Raw genomic sequence first — 20,678 nt, forward strand, 5'->3', positions numbered from 1 at the left:
TAGAGAGTGTTCCCCTCCACTCAGGGTCAGACCAATTCCTGTATTTGGGATCAGGGAGGAATTTCAATTTATGGTCAAATGGGGAGGCCCATGGCAGGGTTTCCCATCCTCCATTGGAGCAGGGTTGTCTGTGCACTTTTACTAAAAATTTAGACAGGGTTTGACTTTGGATAGCGATGGTCCTCCTTCAAGTGGAGGATTGGAGTAGATGACATCCAGGGGTGCCTTCTGGCTCTATTTTTCTCTGATTCTAGGGGAACTCAGGAGGGCTGTCTCCTTCTCCAGCTTCCAACACCTGAGGCTTGGGTGCTTTTTACAACGGCACGTTTGGGACTGATGCTGCCCTGTTCAAACACCCGAGGAAGCCTGTTTCTTTGCATGGTTCTGCACATCAGCCAAAACCCTCCGCACCATCAGGTGCATTTGTTTCTGGCCCCATGGACTTGTACAGGTCCAGCATTTCTAAATAGACCCTAAACTGAACTTTTGCCATTACTGGCTGCTACTCTTCTCCACAAAATGTGCTGTCAAGTGCAGCAGACTGGGGGTTGACCTTGCCTGTGAAGACTGAAGTAAAAAGAGGCATTGAGCATTTCAGCCATTTCCACATCATTTGTCACTAAGTTACTTCCACCACTCAGCAAGACACCAACACTTTCCCCGACCTTCCTCTTGTTGCTGACAGCTGTCAATATTCTTATAGTTTCATAGTAGGTAGGGTCGGAAGGGACCTGAGCAGATCATCAAGTCCGACCCCCTGCCATGGGCAGGAAAGAGTGCTGGGATCAAACGATCCTGGCAAGGTGTCTATCTAGCCTCCTTTTAAAGACCCCAGGGTAGGAGTGAGCACCACTTCCCTTGGACGTTGGTTCCAGATCCTAGGCACCCAGACAGTGAAGTAGCGCCTCCTGCTATCTAGCTTGAATCTACTCTCCTTCAACTTATGGCCGTTATTCCTTGTTACTCTCAGTAGTGCTCGGGGGAACACGGACTCTCCCATTGCCTGCTGGTTTCCCTTGGTCAGTTTATAGATGGCCACCAGATCCCCTCTCAGCCTTCTCTTGTGGAGGCTGAACAGGTTCAGGTCTCATATCCACTTCTCGTAGGGCCTGCCCTGCTGCCCCCTGATCATGTGAGTGGCCTCCTCTGGACCCTCTCAATGCTGTCCACATCCCTTCTGAAGTGCGGCACGCAGAACTGGATGCAGTACGCCAACTGCAGCCTGACCAGTGTTGCATAGAGGAGGAGGATCACCTCCTTGGACCTGCTTGAGATGCATCTGTGGATGCATGACAAGGTGAGGTTAGCTTTCCTGACTGCATCCCCACATTGGTGGCCCATGTTCATCTTGGAGTTTATAATAACTCCAAGATCCTTTTCTGCCTCTGTGCTGACAAGAAGAGCATTCCCCAGACTGTAGGTATGCTGCTGGTTCTTCCCCCCCAGGTGCAATACCCTGCACTAGTCAGTATGGAAACCCATCCTGTTCTCATCCTCCCACCCCTGTAAACTGTCTAGGTCCGATTGCAGCCTATTCCTCCCTTCTAGTGTGCCCACTTCTCCCCACATCTTAATGTCATCTGAGAATTTGAACAAGGTGCTTTTTACCCCGTTGTCCAAATCACTGATGAAGATGTTGAACAGTGCGGGCCCAAGGACCCAGCCCTGCCGGACCCCACTGCCCAAATCCCTCCAGGTCGAATAGGACCCATCCACCACCACTCTCTGGGTGTGGCCCTCCAGCCAATTGTTGACCCATCTGATTGTGTAGGCATTGGCACCACAATCTCATAGTTTTTTTTTTAATGAGGATCGGGCGAGAAACAGTGTCGAAGGCCTTCATAAAATCCAGAAAGACTACATCCACCGTGACACCTGCATCCAGGGAGTTTGTGACCTGGTCACAGAAGGCCACCAGGTTGGTCTGACAGGACCTGCCTTTAATGAACCTGTGTCAGTTGCCCCTAAGCATACACTCCCCTGCTTGCCCCTCACAGATGTGCACCTGGATAATTTTCTCAAAGACCTTCCCCAGGACCGACGTAAGACTAACAGGTCTATAATTTCCTGGGTCCTCCTTCCTCCCTTTTTTGAAAATTGGGACCACATTGGCCCTTTTCCAGTCCTCCGGCACCTCGCCAGTGCACCACGAGTGCTCATAAAGCCATCCCAATGGTCCCGCAATGACCTCTGCTAATTCCCTCAGTACTCTGGGGTGGAGAACATCAGGACCTGCTGATTTGAACATGTCCAGTCCCTCCAGAAGTTTCCTGACTAGGTCCTCACTGACCCTGGGCCTGGGTGCACCTCCCCTGGGACCATCAGGGATCCCGGTGGGGGGATGACCTGGTCGCCACTCAGAAAAATGGAGGCGAAGAAATTGTTAAATAGGTTAGCTTTGTTGTCTGGTGAGATCACCAGATTTCCTTGCGTGTCCTGCAGAGGCCCCATGTTCCCCGGAAACTTCTTTTTACCCCCTACATATTTAAAAAAAGATTTTTTTGTATCCTTGATCTGGGTCACTAGCCCCAGTTCCATCTCCACCTTGGCCTTCCTAAGAGCCCCCCCCCCCCCCCAATCCCAAGCAACAAAGGTATAGTCCTCCCTTCCATTGGGTGTATGCTTCCTTTTAGCTTTGTGATATTCCTGGATGCTTCTGGTGAGCCATGGGGGCTTTTGTGCACCCTTGCCCCCTTTGATCTGTGTTGGGATTGCCACCCTTTGGTCTTGGAGGATTGTCTCCTTCAGGAACAACCACTCTTCTTGGACTCCCAACTCCCTTCCCCTCCGGGACATCAGTGCCTCCCCGAATAGTCTCCTTAGCTCAAAGAAATCCACTCTCCTGAAGTCCAGGACTGCTGTCTTGCTGCAGGCCTTTGCCACCCTGCACTGGATATTGAATTCCAGCAGGCGATGATCGCTATCACCCAGGTGGTGAAGCACCCACAGTCCCCTCACCAGGACATTGCTTGTGGCCAGGACCAGGTCCAACAAGGTTTTTCCCTTGGTGGGACTGTGCACTTCCTGGATTAGAAGGAGGTCCTGTAACATGGCTAGGAACTTTTGTGAGCGGTCAGACCTGGCTGACTGCTCTTCTTAGCAGGTGTCCAGATAGTTTATGATGACCACATCCTTTGACTTAACTGCCTCCGTGAGCTGACCTGACAATTCCCGGTCCAGCTCTTCTCCCTGGTTGGGTGGTCTGTGGTAGACCCCCGCCGTTAAGTCCCTTTCCCCTTGATTTCCTTGTATTCTGACCCAAAGCACTTCAGTGTGCCCCTCCTCTGACCCAATGCTGCTCATTGAGGATATGTATTCCCCCTTGACGTAGAGCGCCACACCCCCACCTTTCCTCCCTGTCCTATCCCTCCTGTACAGCCTATAGCCCTTGATGTTCAGTGCCCAGTTGCGCATTGGATCCCACCAAGCTTCGGTGAGCCCCATTATGTCTGGGTTTGTGTTAGCTAGCAGGAGGGCAAGTTCCTCCTGCTTGTTCCCCATACTGTGAGCATTAGTGTATAGGCATTGAAGGCCTCCTGAAAGTGTATGCACACCCCTCCCCCCGCCCCTCATCAACCCCAGGACTATTTGGGATCCTGTCTCTTACCTGGGTATTTCTTGTGCTTGTCGTCAGTCTTGGCTGGGCTCTTCTTGTGGGCGACACTTGGTTTGGTGATCCGAGGCTCCCTCCGACCTCATCCTCCCCTTCCCCCAACGAACCTAGTTTAAAGCCCCTGGAGGAGATCAGCCAACCTGAAAAGTTGTTACCTTTTTTGTTACCTTCTTCATCCCTTCATCTTCATGCTACCTTTTTCATCCCTGGCTACCTGCAACTCCAACAGTGCTTTGCCCTTCCTGATTTCATCCCTGGTGGCCTGAGTAATACTCTTATCCTCCTCCCTTGCCATTTGTCCACATTTCCACTTCTTTTAATTTTCTTTTTGGGTTTTAGTTCACTGAAGAGTTCCCTGCTAAGCCAAGATGGTTCCTGCCATAATTGCTGGTCTCCATGTGCATCAAGATCAGTTGTTTCTGCACCCTCAGGAAGGTTTCTTTAAAATATGAAGCTCTCCTGGACTCCTTTTCTCTTCAGACCGGCCTCCAGAGATGCTGCTTTTCAGTTACCTGAGCGAGTCAAAGTTTGTCTTTCTTAAGTCCAGGGTTCTTACTGTGCTTCTCCCCATCCTTCCTTTCTTCAGGATCCTGAACTCAATTATCTCATGGTCACAGCTGTCCCAGTTGCCATCTACTAGTACATCCACCACCAATTCTTCCCTCTTTGTGAGCAGCAGATGAAGAAGAACATGGCTCCTCGTTGGCTACTCGAGCACTTGTAGCAGGAAGCTGTCCCCAGCACTCTCCAAAAACTTCCTGGATTGTCTGTGTACTGCTGTATTGCCCCCTCCCCCCCCCCCAGCAGACATCAGGGTGATTCAAGTCCCCCATGAGAACCAGGGCCTTTGATTTTGAAACGTCCCCAAGTGCTGGAAGAAAATCTCATCCAACACTTCCTCCTGGTCTGGTGGTCAATGGCACACACCCACCATGACTTCAAACTTCTTGATCTCCCCTCTGAGGCTAACCCTGAGATTTTTAACAGGCGTATCTCCAGTGTCATACCGGAGCTCTAAGCAATCATACAAAGCATCCACATCTGAAGACAGGAGGGCGATCCATGCTGATCTGGACAGGCTCAGCAAATGTGCAGACGAGAACCTGATGGTGTTTAACACTGAAAAATGCAAGGTTCTCCACCTTTGGGAGGAAAAACCTGCAGCATCCTTATAGGCTCAGCAGTGCTACGCTGGCTAGCACTACAGAAGAAAGAGACTTGGGGTCATCATTGACCACAAGATGAACATGAGCCTGCAATGCGATGCTGCAGCTAGTAAAGCAATCAAAACACTGGCTTGCATCCATAGATACTTCTCAAGCAAATCCCAGAACGTCATTCTCCCCTCATACTTGGCCTTGGTGAGGCCGCACCTGGAGTACTGTGTTTAGTTTTGGGCTTCACAATTCAAGAAGGATGTGGAGAAGCTTGAGAGAGTGCAGAGGAGAGTCATGCACATGATCAGAGGTCAGGAAAACAGACCTTACGATGACAGGCTGAGAGCTATGGTGCTGAAAGTTGTTGTTGGGAAGGGTGTTGTTGAGAAGGGTGTTCCATAACCTACAGGTGGGTTGCAGGTTCCTTCTCCCTAGATGCAGCACCCTGCACTTGTCTGCATTTAACTCCATCCTATTCTCATCCACCCACCTTTGTAACCTGTCCAGAACTAGCTGGATTCAGACCCTCCCCTCCAGTGTGCCCACTTCTCCCCATGTCTTTGCGTCATCAGAGAATTTGGACAGTGTACTTTCCACGCCTACCTCCACATCGCTCATAAAGGTGTTGAATAGCACAGGCCCAAGGACTGAGCCCTGGAGAACTCCATTCCCCATGTCCCTCTAGGTCGAAAATGACCTGTCCACCACCATTTTCTGGGTGTGACCATCGAGCCAATTTGCCACCCATATGATGGTGTAGGCATCAATGCTACAGTCACATAGTTTGTTTGTTTTTTGTGAGAATGGGGTGAGAAACAGTGTCAAAGGCCTTCTTGAAGTCCATATAGACAACATCCACCTCAATGCCCACATCCAAGGACTTTGTGACCTGGTCAAAAAGGAAACAAGGTTAGTCAGGCTGGCTCTGCCCGCAATGAACCCATGTTGGTTGCCCCTGAGCATTACCTCCCATGCTGGGCCCCTGCAGATGTGCTTCTTGATAATTTTCTCAGAGGTTTTTCCCAAGGACTGAGGTGAGACTAACTAGCCTCTAGCTACCCGGGTCCTCCTTTCTCCCCTTCTAGTAAATGGGGACCACATTGACACTTTTCTAGTCCTCTGGGACCTGGCCTGAGCACCACAAGCACTCATACAGACATGCCAGTGCCCCAGCTATGACCTCCACCAATTCCCTCAGTACCCTGGCATGAAGAGCATCCAGACCTGCTGATTTAAACATGTCCAGCCCCTCCAAGAGTAACCTAACTAGATCATCCCTGGCCCTAGGCATGCCGTTGTGTCCCCTGAGCCTGTCCATAATCCTAGTGGGGGAGTTGTCCTGGTCCCTGCTTGGAAATATGGATGCAAAGAACTCGTTGAAGATATCAGCTTTTTCCTTTGCTGCAATCACTAGATTGCCATGCCTGTCCTGTAGGGGCCCCATGTTACCCGATGCCTTCCTCTCACTCTCTATGTACTTGAAAAATGACTTTTTATTATCCTTAATTCTGGTCGCCAGCCCCAGCTCCATCTCTGTCTTGGCCTTCCTAACCGCCTCCCTGCAGTCCCGAGCAATGGAGGTGTCATCCTCCTCGGTGACAGCCCCTTGCTTCCACTGATTGTATGCCATCTTTTGTGCCCGTAGGCCTGGAGTAGATGACATCCAGACGTCCCTTCTAGGTCTACTTCCTCTGATTCTGTGAGAAGTGAGGAGGGCTGTCTCCTTCTCCAGCTTCTAACATTAGTGGTCTGGGTGCTTTCCACAACTACAAGTTTGGGACTTCCCCCACCTTCTTCATATACCTGAGGAAGCCTGTTCTTTTCTGCACACCTCTTCATATCAGCTAGCTCCCCTCTTTAGGTGCGTTGTTTCCAGTCCCTTGGACTTGTACACATGCAGCTTTTCTAAGTAGCTCTTAAACTGATCTCTTGCCAGTGTTGGCTGCTCACTTGCTCTCCAAACTGTGCTGCCCGGTGCAGTAGTCTGGGAGCTGACCTTCTTTGTGAAGACTGAGGTAGAAAAGGCATTGAGCACTTCAGCCATTTCCACATCATCGGTCACTAAGTTGCCTCCCCCATTCAGCTAGGAACCCATACTTTCCTTCAGCTTCCTCTTGTTGCTGACATACAAATCCTTCTTGTTACCTATCATGTCCCTAACTAACAGAAACTTCAGCTGCTCTTTGCCCTTTCTGATTTCATTCCTGCAGGCCTGAGAAATACTCTCATACTCCTCCTTAGTCATTGATCTAAGTGTACTCTTCTTGCAGCATCCTTTGGTGGTCACTGAAGAGTTCACTGCTGAGCCATGCTGGTCTTCTGCCATACCTGCCAGCTTCCATGTACATCGGGATGGTTTGTCTCAGTGCCCTCGGTAAGGTTGCCTTAAAACAAAGCCAGCTCTCTGGGGCCCCTTCCCCCTCAGACAGGCCTCCCAGGGCATCCAGCCCATGAGTTCCCCAATGGAGTCAAAGTCTGTTTTCCCTGTTCCACTTCTCTCCATCCTTCCTTTCCTCAGGATCCTGCCCACAATCATCTTGTAGGCACTGCTGCCCCAGTTGCCATCCTCTACTAAATTCTCCACCACTTCTTCCCTATGTCTGAGCAGCGTATCAGGAAGAACACAGCCCCTAGTTGGTCTCTCCAACACTGGCTCCAGGAAGTTCTCAGCAACATTTTCCAAAAACTCAAAAACTTCCTGAATTGCCTGTGTACTACTATATTGCCCTCTGGGCAGATATCAGGGTGAAATAATTTCCCCATGAGAACCAGGGCTTATGATCAGGAAACTTCTCTTAGGTGTCTGAAGAAAACATCATGCACCTCATGCTTATGGTCTGGTGGTTTATAGCAGACCCTTGCCATGACATCACCTTTCTTCTTCCCTGACAACCATAACACAGAGACTTTCAACAGGCCTGGTCTCCAGTTTCATACTGGAGCTCTGAGCAATCATAGGGCTCTTTACCATATAGCACAACTCCTCCTTCTTTTCTCCCCTGCCTGCCCTTCCTGAACAGTTTGTAAACATCCAGGACAGTGCTTCAGTCATGTGAGTTCCCACCAAGTCTCTGTTATTCCAATCATGTCATGGTGCTATGACTGAGTGAAGACTTCCAGTTGTTCCTGCTTCTTTCCCAGCCTCCGTGCATTCATGTACAGACACATTAGATAACTGATTATCCTACATTCTCAAGAGGAATTAGAAGGCTTCCACTGTTGTCCCCTTCTGCTTGTGCTTCCTCCAGTTCACCCACTTCCACATTTACATCATAGCTTTGGTTCCCATCCCATGGACTGTGTAGTCAATCAAGTCACAGCCTCTTAACTTGTTCACCAGTATGGGGTGGGATACCGTATCGAAGGTCTTCCTGAAGTCTAAGTATACGACATCCACCCCTCCTCCTGTGTCCAGGCGTTTCGTAACCTGGTCATAGAAGGAGACTAGATTGGTCAGGCACGATCTGCCTACCACGAACCCGTGCTGGTTTCCCCTCAGCATGATTTGTCCTGCCGGGCTCTCACAAATGTGAGCTTTGATAATTTTTTCAAAGACTTTGCCAAGGATGGAGGTGAGACTGACTGGCCTATAGTTGCCCGGGTCCTCCTTCCTCCCCTTTTTGAAAATGGGGACCACGTTGGCCCTTTTCCAGTCCTCCGGGACTTGGCCCGTGCGCCACGAGCGTTCAAATATTCCCGCCACTGGTTCTGCCATGATGTCGGCCAGTGCCTTCAGCACCCTTGGATGGAGCTCATCCGGGCCTGCCGACTTAAAGGCATCCAGTTCTTCCAAGTGACTCTGCACCATCTCAGGGTCTATGCATGGAAGTCTGGCACCTTGCTGCTGCCTCTCTACAACCCCAGTGAGAGACTTGTCGTGCCCCTTGCTTAGGAACACTGAGGCAAAGAACTCGTTGAGGAGTTCAGCCTTGTCCCCCCTGTCCGTCACCAATTGTTTCTGCACATTTAGCAGGGGTCCTATTCCTCCCTGGGCCTTCCTTTTACTCCCAATATATCTGAAAAACAATTTTTTGTTGTCTTTTACTTGGGATGCCATCCTCAGCTCCATGGTAGCTTTGGCCCGTCTAACTGCCTCCCTACAAGCACGAGCAGAGGAGGTATATTTCTCTTTGGTGATCTCTCCCTGTTTCCACTTTTTATGTGCTCCCCTTTTGGCCCTTAGCCTGTCCTGGATTTCTGTGGTCAGCCAGGGAAGCCTTCTGGCCCCTTTCCCTCTTTTGCCTTGCTCGGGGATCATCTTGCTTTGTGCCCGAAGGATCGTTTCCTTAAGGCACAGCCATCCTTCTTGGGCTCCCATCCCTTCAAAGCTCCTGCTCTGCAGTGCGTCCTTGACTAATCGCCCGAGTTCATTGAGATCAGCTTTCCTGAAGTCTAGCACTTTCACCCTACTAGTTACTTTACCCACTCGACATCTTATGGTGAATTCTATTATTAGGTGATCACTGTCCCCCAGATGGCTACCGATCTGGAGGTCCCATACCATGTCATCCCCCGTTGCCAATACCAGATCCAGTATGGCATTCCCCTTAGTGGGACCGTGTACCTCCTGTGTCAGGTAGAGGTCCTGTACACAGGTTGGAAACCTTCATGAGCGGTGGGACTTTGCTGTCTGTGACTCCCAGCAGATGTCCGGGTAGTTTAGGTCCACCATGACTACCGCCTCTTTAGCTTTTATGGTCTCTGAGAGTTGCCTCAGGAGCCCCGAATCTCTTTCTTCCCCTTGATGTGGGGGTCTGTAGCAGACCCCTACCACCAAATCCCTTTCTCCTTGCCCCCCATGTAGCCTAACCCACAATCCTTCTACTTCCTCATCCTTGGATTCTGTCTTGATGAGGGTTGATGTATATTGCTCTCTGACATAGAGCGCAACCCCTCCCCCTTTCTTCCCCACCCTGTCCTTTCTGTACAATCTATAGCCCTCAATATGTACTGCCCAGTTGTGGGATGAATCCCACCAGGTTTCTGCTAGCCCCACTAAGTCGTAGGTGTTTAGTGCAAGCAGGAGCGCTAGTTCATCCTGCTCGTTTCCCATGCTCCTAGCATTAGTATATAGGCACTTGAGCCCTGCGACTGGTGCCTTGGCTGCCCCCCTGCTCCGAGTCCCAAGGGGCCCATTGTTTCTTACCTTCTCGTTTCTTACCTGTGCCGTAGTGCTGGCCTCCCCATGGCTTTCAGGTTCCCAATGCTCTCTTTCTTCAGGCTGGGCTGTCCTTGTGGGTGCCACATGCTTTGGTGGTCCACAGCTTCCCCCGCCCTCATCTTCCCCTCCCCCCGAAGAGCCTAGTTTAAAGCCCGCTGGAGGAGATCCGCCAACCTAGAAGAAAACACACGCTTACCTTTGGGGGACAGGTGAAGCCCATCCCAGCTGAGCATGTCCCTCGTTGTAATGTGCGGGTCGTTGTCCAGGAAGCCGAAGCCTGCCTCGAGACACCACTGCCGAAGCCGCCAGTTGGTTTCTCGGATGCAGGTCTCATGCCGTCTTCCGCGTCCGTTCACTGGTAGGATGGAAGAGAAAACCACCTGTGCACCAAACTCCTTCAGCATGCCGCCCAGAGCACTGTAGTCCGCCATCAGGTGATCGGGGGTTCTCCTGGCCGCATCATTAGTACCCACATCGACTAGGACCTTGGGATAGTAATCGGTGGGCTTGATCCTGGCCTGGAGTACCTCCATCACATCCCAAATCTTTGCTCCAGGGAGGCAGTATACCTCTCGTGCTGAGGTGTCCTGGCGACAGATGGGCCCTTCCGTACCTCTCAGGATGGAGTCGCCTATGACGAGCACTCGTTGCCTCCTCCTCTGGGTCCTCGTGGATCTCTTGACCTGTTCAGAGTGTGAAGAATGTGGTGTTTCTTCCTGCCCAAGGGTTTCCTCCTCCCCTTCCATCTCCTGCAGGGATGCCAGGGCCTTATACCTGTTCACCAGTCAGACTGGAGAAGCTGGTACTGGTTCGCTGCGAGCTGCTCCGGTCCTGGCTGTGACTGTCTGCCACTCTGCTGTGGAGGGCATTCCCCGGGCTGCTTCTTCCTTGGGTGCCTGGGCCTGCAGGGAAAGGAAATATCTGTCAATTTCATCCTCCACCTCCCTGATCCCCCTCAGCCTGCTAACCTCCTCCCGGCGCTCCCTCACCTGCGCCTCCAGAGCCCTAAGATGGGCACCTGCCGGACAGGTGTTGGGGCCCCCAATCTCTGCCCCCCCCAGCCCTGCTAGGGATCCCCCACAGGCCAGGAGGTAGGGGGACATCAGCTCCCCCATGCGCTCTCTCTGGGTGGAGGCCTCAGACCAGCCCCAGTTAGCCTTGTCCCCCTGGGCAGAGGCCCTAGCAGCACTCCTCGTAGACACCATTCTGAGCTGCTGTCAGTGTCAGTATTCCTCTCTTTGATTATTTGTATTTCTAGATGTGCATTTCTTTCTTTCATTCTGTCTTTTCATCTATTTCTCTTCATTTCTCTCCCCCTTTTTTCTTCTAACTGGATACATCACTTCTGTCTTGGCTTTCTTTGATAATAACTAACATAAAACCTGTATAAAAAATCAAAAGTAAGTTTCTACGGATAGTCTCATTACCTATATCATTTTCCTTTCCTTTAAATTCTGCCAAGGGCTGGATTCTTTTAATAACTGGTAATGATGAGTTCCAAAGGGTAATCGCATCATCATCATCGTCAACATCATAAACATCATCATAACATAGTTTATAATATTTTTAGTTCAAACGTTTTATGGGAAAGAGCAGCTATCACTAATTTATCTTCTTTGTACTATTTAATATTGTGGGTTACTTTATTTTGTCTCATTCTGTTCAATCTCTGTTGCCCGCTGCATCAATTTGTTTTTTATCCTATTCCCACAATTTCTTATTTACAAATATTACAGTACTAATTAGACACTCCTGTTACAATAGTTTCTAGAAAGCAACATTCTGGTGCATGCCAAATTAGTTATCTTTGTTTTGATCCTCAAGTGATGTAATTGGAGTTGTACTTTTATACATGAAAGGAATATTTGTCCCACTTGTTTCAACATAGCTACATTGATTTGTACCAAATGAATGTGCAATGTATTAATCTTGAGAGAGCTGAACTAAACTTCTATAACAATTTTTGTTGTTGGGATAAGTGTCCATTTCTATTCAGTCTAGGCTTGTCAAAAGAACTTAAGAGAATCAGGTATCAAATTCTCATAAAATGTCAAAAGCATTCAGGTGCTTAACTCTCTTAGGACTCTTTGAAAGCCTCAAACTTAACTTTAGCCTCTCTCTTTCTCTCCACACACATGCATACATTCACCCCTTTCTTTTGACACCCTCTGCCTGCATGTGTGTATCCATGTGTATTTTCATATCCCTTCAGTCTCTCTCTATTTAATTTCAGTTATAATTTCTATATTTATCTATACTAAACACATATATCAGTCCCCCTTTCACAAGTGTTTTAGTTCCATCTTGCCATCCTTAAGCAACTGTGCGTGTTCCAATTTAAAGTGTAAATTATTCTGTACAACCATATAAGCTTTCTGTTTCTGCAATGGTGAAAGTGGGTCACACCCATTCTACACAGGCTTTCCCTTTTCTGAAAAGCACTTTAACAAGTTTTCGCTCTTCTTCACACTGACTCTAAACCTAATTTATGAGAAGTTTTCCCCTCTGTGAACCTGAATGAATGAAACAGAAATGGATCATATGACTATTTTTCCAAGGAAGTCCAAGGGAATTTAGCAATCATCTTCCAACGAATTTCATGTGGGTAGCAAATTCAATTAGCCTTTTTTTGAAAGTGTCATCCAAGTTGTTTCTTAGTAATATAAAATCAGTTTAATGACCTTTGCTTCTACATATTTGAATGCTTTTTGCATCAATATATTACTCCAATTGAATATTCAAAAGGAGACGTTTGATGCCAAAGACTCAACTATGACTTGGGTGCTTCAATCTCTTTGTTTCTTTTGGAAATCCTTGGCTGGAAGGGACCTCAGAAGGTCATCTAATCCAGCTCCCTGCTCAAGGCAGGATCAACCCTGACTAAACCATCCCGGCTAAATGTCTGTCTAACCTGCTCCAAAGATGGAGATTCCAGTTTCTCTAGGTATGCTGCTCTAAATGAGCACAGGCTAGTCCTAATAATTACCCAGGGAATGTATGCAATTGGTTATTGACAGCATGTGAAACAAATATCTGTTCAGAATACTTTAGACTTACATGACCCTACCTTGGCACAGGGGTGGACTAAATTCCTTCTCCAGATCCATTTCTTCACAGTCTCCTGTTCTCTTGTTTTTAGCTGGTGTGTGCCAAGATACACAAAGTTGAAAAGGGGTTTTCAGCATGTCCCATTTTGGGTGCCAATGGGCCTTGGGACATATTCAGTTTGTGCAATTCCTAATTTGGGGGATTTTGTGCTGCAGTAAAGTTGGGACATAACAGAAGCAGGTACTCCCAATGAGTCTGAGCATGCAGTGCTCATGCTCTACCACCATAGGGATGCTGAGCAGATGTTCCAGCATGCCTTGCTACATTGATTCCTGAGAACTGAGCAAAGTTCAAATTGCCTGTCTGGCTGACAGCCTGCTTTTGGCTTGTGGGGGAAGCTGAGGTTTAGGGGGACAGATGATGGTGGTAGGGCCCAACCCTGCTCTTGCCTTGGGTACTCTAGTAGAAGCTTAGCTCCTGTGTGCAGTGTGGGAAAGGCCAAGGAGCTAGCTTGCAGCTTGTTAGGACAATTGAGGGTTAATTCCCATCTCCAAAGCTGTAAATAAGGATGGGGAATGGTGCATTCTGGGATGCTGCAAGACAGCAGTATCTCCATGGGTCAGGCACATGTTTGATGTTCCTGTCAAAGATACTATGATCCCAAGATAAACCTCAGTCAAAAAAGCACAAGTTTGCATCTTTTGTCTTCTGCTGTCAAATGGCTTGAATGTGCCTCTGCTTACACTTTGGGATGTTGGAAAAGAATTTGGAATGACAAAAACTGAATGTGCGCCAAGGGCATAAGTTGCAGCTTTTACAGGTAGGCTTGACTTTCAGATAGCAGCATTTTTGAAAATGAGGACACTTTCTAAAGTGTATTGAACTGGTCGCTCAATATTGTGGTGGGCAAGCTTGTTATTACCCTGAAATAAAATAGTTTTCAGATAGCATACTGTTAGTTTAACAATAATTTAAATTATTGAGAAGTATTAGATTTGCAGCTGAATATAAGGCATGACCTGTGACCTAGCAATGCTGCTGACCACAAGGCAGAATAATAGCTGAGCCAGCCATTTACTTATGTTAAGTAATCATTTTAACTGTGTTAACCTTTTTCTGAGTAAAATGCAGCTACAGCAAGGAACAAGATAAGACAAAGAAGCCATTGTTCTAAATACAGTTATTGTGTCCTTAAGAAATATCTACTACTGTGCAAGTTTTTGCTAATGTATCATAATGTTACTGTTATTTAAGTTTAAGCTTTTAGAAAGTGCTAGTTCAGCTTAACAGAAATATGCTGTTATGCAGATTTGTAAAGCACCGCCCGAGTATTGCTTTTTGTTAACCCTGTAGTCTTGCCTTATTGTAAAAAGTATAAAAGGACGCCCCACCCTTGGGGTGGGGGGGCATTTTGCCTCTTTGCTGGCTTATGGTCATTGCTCGAGCAAATAAACTGCAGTAAAGCCTTTACCCGTGTTGCCTGGTTCCTATGTGGCTAGACAATGAACTCCAGGGAGTTTTCTCCCACGACAATATCATCATCATCACCATCATCATCAAAAAAAACCCAACCCATTCAATTCTTTTAAAACTCTCTCCCTATGATTGTTGCAGTGTTACCTGAGCTGCTGGGGGAGCCCGAGTCACACTGAGTCATGTCTAGAGGTTATAACAGAGGAGAGAACAATAGATGACAGTGTTTCATAAGCTTGTTCCAAAAGGATATATAGAGTATGTTATTGAATATATTTTACAATGTCTAGCAACGTATTGGATAATATTCAGTTGTATCCCTTACTGTGTCTTGTGACTTGACAGATGAATGTTACAGCCAGTGCAGACAAGGGGAACCAGAGCAGTCCATACATTTTCATCCACCAACGATTCCCTGGCAATTGTTATTTTCAGGTCTCCCTCTTCATGCTTTTTGTCTTCATGTACATCCTGACAGCGACAGCAAATGTCTCCATCGTAACCTGAGTGAGAACTCACCCACAACTACACACACCCATGTACTGGTTTCTCTGCAACCTCTCTTTCCTGGAAATATGGTACACAACAGCTTGTGTCCCGAAAGCCCTGGCAGTCCTCTTGGAGAAAAGTCAGGCAATCTCCTTCCTCAGCTGCCTCCTACAGATTTACTTTGTTTTCTCCCTGGCTGTGCAGAATATTTCCTCCTGGCTGTCATGGCCTATGACCGGTATTTGGCCATATGCTACCCACTGCACTATAGCTCCATTATGAATGGCACCATGTCTGCTCAGCTGGCTCTTGGCTCTCAGCTCTGTGGCTTTCTAGCTATTTCTGCCCCAGCATATTTGATCTCCAGGCTGTCCTTCTGTGAACATAATATCATTAATCATTTCTTTTGTGACACAGCCCCATGGCTAGTTCTCTCCTTCACTGCCACACATTCACTGGAGCTGGTGGCCTTCATCATCTCATTCATTGTCATCCTGGGCTCACGTGCAATAACTGTGGTATGCTACATTTACATCATCTCCACTATATTGATCATCCCATCAGCCAAAAGGCCTTTTCTACGTTCTTCTCACCTGATTGTTGTGATTATTGGAAGTCACTCATCATGGTGTCCTGTGACCAGTGGGGTTCCCCAGGGCTCTGTCCTTGGACCCATACTGCTCAACATCTTTATTAATGATGTGGACACTGGAGTCAGAAGCGGACTGGCCAAGTTTGCCGATGACACCAAACTTTGGGACAAAGCATCCACACCAGAAGACAGGCGGGTGATCCAGGCTGACCTGGACAGGTTCAGCAAGTGGGCGGACGAGAATCTTATGGTGTTCAACGTCGATAAATGCAAGGTTCTCTACCTTGGGAAGAAAAACCCGCAGCATCCTTATAGGCTTGGCAGTGCTATGTTGGCTAGCACTATGCAAAAAAGAGACTTGGGGGTCATCACTGACCACAAGATGAACATGAGCATGCAGTGCGATGCTGCGACTAGTAAAGCAACCAAAACGCTGGCTTGCATCCATAGATGTTTCTCAAGCAAATCCCGGGACGTCATTCTCCCCTTGTACTCGGCCTAAGTGAGGCCGCAGCTGGAGTACTGCGTCCAGTTTTGGGCTCCACAATTCAAAAAGGATGTGGAGAAGCTTGAGAGAGTCCAGAGAAGAGCCACGTGCATGATCAGAGGTCAGGGAAGCAGACCCTACGGTGACAGGCTGAGAGCCCTGGGGCTGTTTAGCCTGGAAAAGTGCAGGCTCAGGGATGATCTGATGGCCACCTATAAGTTTATCAGGAGTGACCACCAGTATCTGGGGGAACGTTTGTTCACCAGAGCGCCCCAAGGGATGACGACTAGGTCGAACGGTCATAAACTACTACAAGACCGTTTCAGGCTGGACATAAGGAAGAATTTCTTTACTGTCCGAGCCCCCAAGGTCTGGAACAGCCTGCCACCGGAGGTGGTTCAAGCGTCTACATTGAACACCTTCAAGAGCAAACTGGATGCTTATCTTGCTGGGATCCTGTGACCCCAGCTGACTTCCTGCCCTTTGGGCAAGGGGCTGGATTCGATGATCTTCCGAGGTCCCTTCCAGACCTAACGTCTATGAAATTATTTGGTATGGCTCCACCATTTTCCTGCATGTCAAGCCTTCCATAAAGGAATCACTCGATTTGACCAAAACTGTACATGTACTAAACTGTATTGTCACTCCAGTGCTGAACCCCTTTATCTATGCTTTGAGGAACAAAGAGGTGAAGGATGCTTTGAGAGAAGTGGTCAGTGCGGCATGACTCATTCTCTAAAAAATGTTACTGTCAGTAGATAAACAATATCCTGTTTGATGACATTTTTATTACCCCAAGGCGCTTATAAGAATAAGAGATATCCCTTATTCTCAGAAGTCACTATGACCTCAGCGTGCTAGAAAGAGGATGTCTTGGCGTGGGAGGTTGGGCCCTGTAGACCCGGGCTCCATTTCCAAGCCTATTGCAGAGGAAGTCTGTGACCTGGTCAAGTTGCTCCAGTTCTCTGAGCCTGTTTTGCCATCCACAAGCTAAAGTTAATGCTGCTGGCTTCATTTTCTTAAAGCCTTCTGGACTGTACTGAGGAAAAGTGTCTGGTTTTGTTATGATCTCCCTTTAGCTCCCCTGAAAATATGATGCATTGTCATTATTACTCTCTAGGTCGCAAGTGCTATGGTTACCCAAAGCTGTCATGTTCCTATCTATCAAAGAACTGGAAGACAGTGTAACTATTGACTCATATATTTAAAAGTAACGGAGGCTCCTTTAAACATGCAGTCCAACTACTGAGTAAATATCAAGCACGGTGAAAAGATAAATAAATCTGTGATTTGGAAATAATGTTTAGGGCTAATGACAGAAGTTACACACAGACCAGTTTAAGTGATGAGAAACTGGTTTAAACCTGTAACAGAACATAAGTGCAGTGCACATAAACCAGTTTTAAAATGGCCCAAACCAGTTTGAGATAAACCTGGTTGAATGCAATATCAGATTTAACTGGTGGAGCTCAAACGGATTTATGCAATTTCTGTCCCAGACCTCTTCCTGGTTAAGTTAAACCAGAATCCCCTAGCATCCCAGCATGCTCTCTGGGCTGAATTGTGCTCTCTGCCCAAGCCAAGAAGGGCTGGTCCTGCCCCTTTGCTCCCCAGGCAGAGCAGAGATGGGCAGGGGCGGGAGCCTGGCCAGACACTGTCCCTGGAAGGGAGCAGGAAGAGTTTTGTTCTACTCTTCCCTCCCCTGTCCCACCAGCATGGATCTGCCAGGCATTTCTCCCTTGCAGCTCCAATGGGAGGGGTCTGGCCAGCCCCAGCAGTAGCCTGGAGTGACCTGGCCAGGGAAAGGGTTTAATTCCTCCCTGTCCCACCAGCATGGACCTGAGCCAGAGTCCACCAGGTGCTCCCCCCTTGCTACTGCAATGCCAGGCTTGGGGGCATAGCCAAGCCTGTTCTAGACTTGTTCCAAAGAACAAGTCGTATGGCACAATCTGTCCCTTACCATGACATTGATATCATCCATATACAATACTTCTTCCACTTCTTACTCTCATCCACCTGGCACTGGGACCCTCGGGGTTACTAGGAATAACAGCCACATACTAAAGGCGAGTAGATTTAGATTGGATATCGGGAAGAAATTCTTTATGGTGAGGGTTGCCAAAATATGGAATGAGCTTGCAAAGGAGGTGGTGCTTTCCCCTACCTTGGAGGTGTTCAAGAAGAGATTGAGAGAGACAGGCACCTAGCTGGGGTCACTTAACCCCCACACTCTTTCCTGCCTAGAGCAGGGTGTCAGACTCGATGATCTACGAGGTCCCTTCTGACCCCAGAAATCTATGAGCCCTCTTAATGACCATGTCCCACCTCAGTCTCTGCACAAGCATCTCAACAGCACAAATAAAAGGTGCTGGGGGCAGGGGAGACCCCTGCTGTACCCCAGACTAAATACAATAAGACTTGTTCAGGTGAAAATCTAAGCAGCATGTCCATTTGTACTATCAATGGTACATGTACCACAATTTGGAAACTACTGTATTAAGCCTTAGATCTGTTGAAGCTTTTAACTTCTTTCTGCCTAGCACTCTGTGCTACCATATACCCCTGTAGCAGTGTATTAGAAAGGTGAATTTTTATGGGGATCAGACATATAGGGTACATCAATCAGTCACCTGCCTTATGCTGGTGTAGACAAGAAACCACAAGATGTACAGCCCTACATTTGTGTAACATGTTTGAATCTTGTGTAGGAATACTGCAGGAACAATCAGGTTGAAGTACATAGCAGTTATAATTACACTGGTGAAGGTGTAGTGTATGCATGTCTATTCAGAGGTAACCATTTCCTCAAGGGAAATGGCTTGTAATAGCCACTGTGAGGCAGTGTGTTAACCTTCATGACTCAAGGCATGGGTATAAATTGCAAAAGGTGAGCAGCTATCAGTGGGCAGCTGCACATACACAGTAGGGGCTGAGAACCACTGGCTTACATCCATCACACACCTAATAGAGCCACATTCTCCTCTATTTTATGTAGGAACTTACAGCATAGTTATTATAACAGTGTGTATGCTCATACCACTTTCCAAACAGTCTTAAGAGCACCTCTGAGAGACAGGACATCCCCGGAGTGGCTTTACTGTCTCATTTCTAGGCTGTCACCTCTCACAAGCAGGCCAGAGGCAGGGAGTAAGAGAGCTGCTGTGGAGGTCCAACCCACCCCCAAATTCTGCCTAAAAGCAACAGGTGCCTCTGCTCCTTCCTCCCTACTAGAAGACCACCTCTGAACACCACAAGTCCTCCTCAGTGGTAGCTCACTAGACAGACCACGTCTATCACTGCCTGTTTCTCCTGTGGTGGACAGCAATGAGAGTGGCAGGCCTGGCACTCTGCTGTCCCTCCCTGTGCCCAGCTACAAAGCAGGTGATCTGCCTTGAGATCCTGTCTGGGAAGGCACTGTTCACATGCACGGTCGAAGCGTGCCACATCCCTGTCTTTGCTGCCTGCCCTGACTGCAGCAGAGATTATATTAAAAATAGCCTGACATGACTTGGAGGTGATGCTTAGTGACAACAAGACCAGGGTAAGACAACCTATCCTGGCACACCCTGTGCAGGGTACCCATCACCAAGAGAACTGGTGGCTTCCAGTGGGCACTGCTGCATGGGGTCTTGGCCATGGGCTCCTTTGTGCACCACTTAGGTTGCAGAGCGCCTCTTCACTGCCCCAACATGACACAAACTAGTCCACATTTTGTTACAAAGCTAAGTGTTTAGATCCAAATGTGCCCAGACCAGGAAGCAAAAGACAGAAAGAGGAAGAAAGGCAAAATGATAGATAGATCTTCTGAAAAGAAGTGAACCCACCTCTTGTGCAGTTCGAGTTCATTAAGCAGATACTGAAGAATTCTGTATTCTCTATATTCAAGTGGTTTCTATACAGGTTTCAATGTTTAGCCAAATGAGTGTTTTTATTACTGACAAATATTTCATTCTTGGCTCCTTGTGAGGGCCATCACTTTTTGTTATTAATATTTTGCAATGATGTACAAATAAATCCTTTCTCTCTCTCTCTCTCTCTCTGTCTATCTGTCTCTCTCTCCATGTCTCTGCACCCAAGACTTATGAACACATTCTTTATGCATAGTGAACTTCATTGGGCAGGGGCTGCAGAGCGGCTATTTTCAATGTCAGGAGCACTGAATTCATTTTTTAAATACCGTTGGTTCATTTTGTTAGTTCTAAAGAATATTTTTCATTACAATATACCCAATTGTTGAGAGACAAAGCTAATGGGAAATGAACCTAACAAGGTTTTGCAATGCAACTGTAACCCTCTTCTATGCATGGCTATGGTAATGGTAGTGGTTAAAGATCAAGCAAAGACTCCTAGCCCCTCGTGACTAGTCAAGGGAAATGGCAAGAACATATTGGCCAATAGGTTGCATCTGTTTCTATCCATCTAATCAAAGATCTGGAGTGACAGACCTCTTCTCGGAAATCTTCCTCATCCATTTCATTTGAAACATGTTAACTTTACTTTTTCATTTGGATAAAACTAATAAAATTTTCAGTTAAAAAAAAAAAAAGTTCCAATAATCATTAAAAACAACTCTCTCAGCAGCACACCTTCTAAGAAGAAATCTCTCTAATTAGCAGTGAAGTACCTGCTGCTCCAGAGAATTGTAGGAGTCCACATTC

General features: G+C 47.6%; 1 pseudogene; it reads left to right on the forward strand.

Moving 5' to 3' along the window:
* Positions 1-14,797: 14,797 nt before the first annotated feature.
* On the forward strand, positions 14,798-16,747 carry LOC132243809 (olfactory receptor 6F1-like; annotated as a pseudogene).
* The last annotated feature ends 3,931 nt before the right edge of the window (positions 16,748-20,678 follow it).

The sequence above is a fragment of the Alligator mississippiensis genome, chromosome 11 (genome assembly GCF_030867095.1).
Source record: "Alligator mississippiensis isolate rAllMis1 chromosome 11, rAllMis1, whole genome shotgun sequence".
Taxonomy (NCBI): domain Eukaryota; kingdom Metazoa; phylum Chordata; order Crocodylia; family Alligatoridae; genus Alligator; species Alligator mississippiensis.